Raw genomic sequence first — 7,938 nt, 5'->3', positions numbered from 1 at the left:
GAATTTAATTCGGTTGAACGAGGCACACTGCAGCTGAAGCACACAGGAGCCATGTTTAAGGTAAAATGTGCACTAAAATGACCTTTTTAGGGAGGGAAGCAGCAGGGTGGCTGTGGGGTGGCCATAACATCATGTGTCCCAAATGATCATGAAGTGCTTTTCCTCTGCAGTAAATGACATGTATAGTGTGTGCTCTGTGTGTGACATTACATTTTACAAGGTGCAGCTGTTGATAAACTGTTTGAGAAAACCTATACCTTTTCAGAGGAAAAATATGAGATTCTTATTTGGCTGAGAACAATGACTTTAATATATATATATTTATAGCAGCCACAGTTTTACAGTTTCTCAGACAAAAACATTGCAAGGACTATCGATGTATCACTTTGCACTGAACAAACCATCATTTCATAAATAAATCATTTGAAAGTTTCACTTAGAAAAATAATGTGTTGTATCAGAATAATATTTTCTACTGTTGTGTTTTCACTTTTCAGAGATCTGTTGGAAGTATCATTAGGGGCATATTGGCTATTAGTAACTGAAAATGCCCAGGGTTTTTTTCTTTCCCCCAAAAGCATCATTCACATATAACAGTACTTTGTGTCACCTCAGAGATGGAGAGAAATAGATCTATTTCATAGAACTTAGAAACTAATACTACTCTGGTGGGAAAACATTTATAAATCTTAATCATTACTTGGGGAGATATACCTTTCAAGAATTTGGTGGATTTAATGACGTAAAATGGACTAAAAATTGGAACTTTAATGTTCAGGTGTTGAAAATCAATTGATACTATATGCTTTGGGCAACTGAAGTGACAGTGTGTTAGACAAAGTGATCAATGAACTCAAATTCATTATTTATCAGATATTCACTGTTTATCAAGATAGAGTCAGCCGAAGCTGCTTAAACTGATATCATATGCTGTACTTTTGTGAATCACCCAGAGAGCTTCAGCTATGGGGCGGTATAGAAATATAATAAATGTATGAATGAATGTACTTGGGACTGTGCACTTGGAAGAGGAAACTAAACATCATGGAGGCAGCAATCCTACGTCCCCTAGACAACTTCTGGGGGACATAGGATTTTTGGGTTTCTGGGAACCAAAGTTGGAGCCCTCTTCCCAGAAACCATGCTCCCCTCCCCCTTGTAGCTGGCACAGTTCTCTCGAGGAGCATGGGGGAAAGAGGGCAGTCCTGGGGGCAGGGAGGAGAGGAGACCATGGAAGCTGTTTTATGCAGCCTCCGACAGGTGAAATCGCCTGTCTACTCAGAAATGCAGAGCGGCTGGAGCATGGATGTAAGGATCGCCTCCATGCTCCAGTCACCCTGCAGTGGATAGTCAGCAGCCTCAGAGTTCGAAGGCTGATGACTGTCTCCATAGGGTTGCGTCCTTAATACTTCTTAAGACTCCCTCACATTTTCTTTTTAATTTCTAGAGCCTTTGACAGTGGCTATAGCAAGAATTCAGCAGCAATTAAACTTGTTGACTTAAGCAAGGGGAAATTTTGTGTGGTGTTTTAGTGATGCACACATATGTTGCTGTGGACTGGTAAAATACCACACAAAATAAACATAAGTATATGTACAGTTGCATCAAGTTTGCTTTTGGGGGATGTTCTATCAATGCACACAAACAAATAGGTGGTTCAGCTATTAAATAAGGATGGCAAAATGAAAACAGATGACAAAGAAAAGGCAGAGGTGCTCAATTCCTACTTTGGCTCAGTCTTCTCCCAAAAGAGGGTCTATCACCCTGGCAAAGGCGAAGTACAGGCTGAAGAGGCAGGATTGAAACTTGAGATCGATAGGCATATGGTCAAGGAACACCTAACTACTTAGAATGAGTTCAAATCTCCAGGGCCAGATGAACTGCACCCTAGAGTAATAAAGGAACTGGCAGAAGAACTGCTGTCTATTCTCTTTGAGAAATGATGGAGGACGGGGGAAGTGCCAGATGACTGGAAGAGGGCTAATGTTGTCCCTATCTTCAAAAAGGGTAAAAGGGAGGAACCTGGGAACTACAGACCAGTCAGTCTGACATCAATCCCTGGGAAAATTCTGGAGCAGATGATAAAGCAATCCATATGTAAGCACCTTGAAAACAATGCAGTGATTACTCAAAGCCAACACGGATTTGTCAAGAACAAATCCTGCCAGATGAATCTGATCTCATTTTTTGATCAAGTCACCTCCCTTGTGGACTGTGGGAATGCTGAAGACATAATATACCTCGACTTCAGCAAAGCTTTCGACAAAGTGCCCCATGATATCCTGATGAGCAAACTAGCTCAAAGTGGGCTAGATGAAACAACGATCCGGTGGATCCACAGTTGGCTACAGAATCGGACTCAAAGAGTGCTTATCAATGGGACCTTCTCAAACTGGGGAGAGGTAACGAGTGGGGTACCGCAGGAGTGCTGGGAAGAAAATAACAGAATGAAATTTAATAGGGATAAATGCCAAGTTCTGCACCCAGGAAAAAGAAACCAAATGCACAGTTACAAGATGGGGGATATGTGGCTCAACAACACTACAAGTGAGAAGGATCTTGGAATTGTTGTCGATCACAAGCTGAATATGAGTCAACAATGTGATGTGGCTGCAAAAAAGGCAAATGCTATTTTGGGCTGCATTAATAGAAGCATAGCTTCCAAATCCCGGGAAGTACTAGTTGCCCTCTACTCAGCACTGTTTCCCAGTAGTAACGTATAGCTGTGAGAGCTGGACTATAAGGAAGGCTGAGCACTGAAGAATCGATGCTTTCGAACTGTGGTGCTGGAGAAGACTCTTACGAGTCCCCTGGACTGCAAGGAGGTCAAATCAGTCCATCCTAAAGGAAATCAACCCTGAGTGCTCATTGGAAGGACAGATACTGAAGCTGAAGCTCAAATATTTTGGCCACCTAATGCGAAGAGAAAACTCTCTGGAAAAGACCCTGATGCTGGGAAAGACTGAAGGCAAAAGGAGAAGGGGACGGCAGAAGATGAGATGGCTAGATAGCATCACTGATGCAATGAATATGGACTTGAGCACGCTCCGGGAGAGAGCGCAGGACAGGAAGGCCTGGCGTGCTATGGTCCATGGGGTCACGAAGAGTCGGACACGACTGAACGACTGAACAACAACACTCAGCACTGGTTAGGCCTCATCTGGAGTACGGTGTCCAGTTCTGGGCACCACATTTTAAGAAGGATGCAGACAAGCTGGAGAGGGTTCAGAGGAGGGCAACAAAGATGATCAGGGGACTGGAAACAAAGCTCTATGAAGAGAGACTGAAAGAACTGGGTTTGTTTAGCCTTGAGAAGAGAAGACTGAGGGGAGATAGGGTAGCGTTCCTCAAGTACTTGAAAGGTTGTCACAGAGAGGAAGGCCAGGATCTCTTCTCGATCATCCCAGAGTGCAGGACACGGAATAATGGGCTCAAGTTACAGAAAGCCAGATTCCGGCTGAACATCAGGAAAAACTTCCTGACTGTTAGAGCAATACAACAATGGAACCAATTCCCTAGGGAGGAGGTGGGCATTCCCACACTGGAGGCATTCAAGACAAGGCTGGACAGCCATCTGTCAGGGATGCTCTGACTTGGATTCCTGCATTGAGCAGGGGGTTGGACTTGATGGTCATGTAGGCCCCTTCCAACCTTCCTATTCTATGATTCTAACACATATATCCATTTGTAAAACAGTGCACAAAAAGAATGTTGATAAAGTCATGTATGATTAATCAAGGCATTACGTGTGTGTGTGTGTGCTATTCGCAATGGGCGGGAAGCACGCCAAGGCAAATTATGTGACAGATACCACATCTAGGTTGGCCCTGGTTTCCAAACAGGGAAATCACAAACTATCAGAAATTAAGGTTGACTTATTAAAAAAAAATCCTGTCTGTATTGAATCCTTTTCTGCGCATCAACAGACCAAATGGCTGCCCAGAAACAACTTCTCCCTACCTAACTGTTCCCCCATGAACATACAGTAAGAAGAGCCGTGCTGGATCAGACCAAGGGTTCATCTAGTCCAGCACTCTGTTCACACAGTGGCCAACCAGCTGCTTGTGGGAAACCACAAGCAGGACACGAGTGCAACAGCACCCTTTTGCCCATATTCCCCAGCAACTGGTGTACATAGGCACACCGCCTCTGGTACTGGAGGTAGCACATAGCCATCAAGCCTAACAGCCATTGATAGACTTCTCCTCCCATGCTTTGGGATTACACAGGGGGGAGGGACAGAGGACAACTGGCAGAAGTCTTGCTCAGTAGAGACTGAAGGGCTCTGCTGGCTTGTTTTCAATTCACTTTCCAACAAGAATTTTCCCTAAGGTGGCTTTCTCCTAAAGGACTGTAAACAGGGCATGAGGCTGCTGACAGTCTACAGTGAAATCATTCTTTATGCTTGGTGACTCTAAGCACCTCATAGGCACTTGTGTGCTATTCTATAATTTTAAAAGGCATCAGTTGAAAGCATTTGAAGTAGCACCCAGTATAGGCTGCTACTCGTGTGAATATTTGGTGTCTGTCTGGCGACATCATGTGGTGAACCTTGGAAAATCTTTTCCCAAGACAACAGTTGTTTTATCACGTTTATGACATTTATGGCCTTTTGAATATGTATTATTGCTTTATAATTTGTCTTCATGTGCCAAGATTGTTGCCTCAGTTTGAATCTCTCTGGTTTAACAGAGCAAAGCAAAGCCCTTGCAGATCTGTTGTTTCTAGAAAGTAAAAGAAATAGAGTTGTGTTGTGCTGGCACGGGCAGCTGTTTCATAGGCATTGCTAGACCACTCCTTTTTGTGCCAAGAGAGAAAACCCCCTACAACATAGGTGACATATAACACACTCTTGATCTACAGTCAACAGGCAAGTGGCAATTTGTATTTCCACATTCAAAATGGGGCCAAACTTTTGTACCTCTTAATAAGTGCCATGCTTTATTCGCCATATACTGTATGTCATTTCTGGAGTGCAAGTGAGAAGCTACCTTTATTTGAGCAGGACAGGAATCATCCCTCATGTTCAAAGTATGGCAGAAACAGGTATTTCTGTAGCAGGTACAGTTGAGAATTCAACTGTTTCATGTATAGACTCTTTTTTAGGGACAAGCTATGGCTTCTTTTCGTTTTTATTCTAGAGTAGGTAACCAACGAAAAAGGAGATCATGGGGTTGTGGTGGGCAGCTTAATGAAAATGTTGACCCAGTGTGCAGCTACTGTAAAAAAAGGCAAATTCCACGTTAGGCATAATTAGGAATGAAATTGAGAGTAAAACTGCCAATATCATACTGCTCTTATACAGATCTATGGTGCTGTGTGTAGTTCTGGTCACAGTACCTGAAAACAGATATTGTAGAGCTGGAAAAAGTGCAGAAAAGGACAACTAAAATGATCAAGAGGCTGGAGCAACTCCCCTATGAGGGTAGTTTAAAACAGCTGGGATTGTTTAGCTTGGAAAAAAGGCGAATAACGGGAGACATGATAGAGATGAACAAAGTTATGCATGGCCTGGAGTATTATGAGAGACGGAGACATTTTCTCTCTCTCTCAAAATACTAGAACCCGGGGACATCTCATGAAGCTGATTGGTGGGAGATTCAGGACAGATAAAAGGAAGTACTTCTTCACACAGTGCATAGTCAAACTATGGAATTCGCTACCACAAGACAATTTGGATGGCTTTAAAAGAGGGTTAGACAGATTCCTGGAGAAGAAGGCTATCAATGGCTAGTAGTCCTGATGGCTATGTACTACCTCCAGTACCAGAGGCAGTATGCTATGTACACCAGTTGCTGGAGAACGTGGGTGGGAGGGTGCCGTTGCACTCATGTCCTCCTTGTGGGTTTCCCATGGGCAGCTGGTCAGCACTGTGTGAACAGAATGCTGGACTAGATGGACCCTTGATCTGATCCAGCATTGCTCTTCTTATGTTCTTATGGTATATGTTAGGTGCAGAAAGCCTGTCGCTATGCTAGGGTCCCAATCCAGATTGGGGGCCCTGCACCTACTCTAGAGTAAAAATGAAGCAATGACTTAGCTGCTAGAATCATTTAAAGTAATGTCTGCTTTTGCCCTCAGTCCCAATATGTAGGGAAGAAGTTGGACCATGCACTGATTTAGGTTACAGTCAGGCAGTGTTGGCAAGGATTCAAATGTAGCTATCCCCTCTATAGAGGCATAGGAAGTTGCCTGCTATCTATCTATCTATCTATCTATCTATCTATCTATCTATCTATCTATGGTCTTAGGCAGAGGTCTTTCACATCACTTTTGCTACCTGATCTTTTTAACTAGTTATGCAAGGAGCCTTCTACATGCACAAGTGCTCTACCACTGACCTATGGTCTATCCAAATCAGCCCTCCCAAAACCTGTGCTCTCCAGATGTTTTGGACTTCAACTCTCATCATCCCCAGCCAGCAAGACCAATGGTCAGGAATGCTAGGAGTTGTAATCCAAAACATCTAGAGGGCATCAGGGGAAGGCTGTTCCAAATTAAAGTGGTAAATGGAAAAAATCCACCAATTTGGCAATATAAAAATTGCTAGCAACCTAAGGCATGTCTGCATGTCTAGCTCTCTAGTTGGATCATGTAGATTCTTTAGAAGACAGAAAAGAGAAAAAGAAAATGTGAGTATTCATATTGGGCACAATCTAGTTACAATTAAGTATATCAGTCGAAATGTAAGGTTAGTGCATGGGGAAGATATAACACAATCATATTTTATTCTTACATTCATATCCTGCCTTCCCCCTGCCCCTCTTGCAAAGAACCCAAGGTAGTTTACATGGTCCATTTCCTCTCCATTTAGCAACCCAGTGAGATAGGTTAGGCTGAGAGTTAGTAACTGGCCAAACGTCACCCAGTGGTCTTTATGGCCAAGTGGGGACTAGAATCTGGATTTCCTGAGTCCCAATCCAACACTGTAATGGTCTATGATTATTATTTATTTACCTCTTTACTGTCAATATATTTGCAGCCACTTTTCTATATAAATATAGTTTATATAGAATACCCAGTTTCAGGGCACAGCACTCATCTCGGTTCAGTTTCCTTTGGAAGGAGGTCACTGGAAGCTTATTGGCATTTTGTAATATTTGCAATTGTTTACAAATATACAAGATCAGAAAAGGTGGACGCACAGCTTAAAATTCCAATGGACAGCCAAATCCATTTCCCCCCATCAGAGTTCCCAAGAGAGCTACCCTTGCATCCCCTGATGCTCATAGCCTGATGCTTGTAGCACCTCTGCATCCCTTGACCCTCATCTCCCCAAATCTTGTTCATCCTTATCTGCGGTGTGTGTATGTGTGTGAGGGCGGGGGGATGGCTACTACCCACTTCTCTGATTGATTTTTGTTATTCAGTACATCCCAGGGTGGTCCTGTATCAAGATGTAATTGTCTAACAATTAACTCCCATGGAGATACATTACCTGAATATCCCAGGCTAGTAACACTCCTTTGCCAGGTCCAGGACTCTGCCCTGGTATTGCCTTAAGGCAGGTTGGGGAATCTCCAGTCCATGGGCCTAATCTAGCCTGCAGAGGTTCCGAACCTGAACTGCAGAGGGTTGGGCACCCACTGCGGACTCCTTTCCTACCCAAGTCCTGCCTCTGGGAAGGGAGAGGAATCCCCATATTATCTCCATTCTGTGATCAGAGATAACAAGGGGAATCGCCTGGGAACTGCTCCCCCTCCAATGGGTGTACAGGCAGTGCACAGAGGAATCCCTCTGTTATGTCCAGCCACAGATTGCAGATAACATGGGGATTCCCTCCTTGGTGCACATGTCCCAACTGAGACACGAGCAGTGTGTGGAGCAGGCAAGGGACTTGGCAGCCACTTGCAGGAGGAGGTCCTGCAAGTAGTTGTGGAGTCCCTTTCTCTGTGCCTCTCACTGCCTGGAGAAAAGGGTAAGGAAGATGTCATGGGA

Source organism: Heloderma suspectum, chromosome 5, assembly GCF_057233095.1.
Source record: "Heloderma suspectum isolate Gila_16-S chromosome 5, 16-S_ref, whole genome shotgun sequence".
Taxonomy (NCBI): domain Eukaryota; kingdom Metazoa; phylum Chordata; class Lepidosauria; order Squamata; family Helodermatidae; genus Heloderma; species Heloderma suspectum.
Note: the sequence above shows the minus strand (reverse complement) of the source record.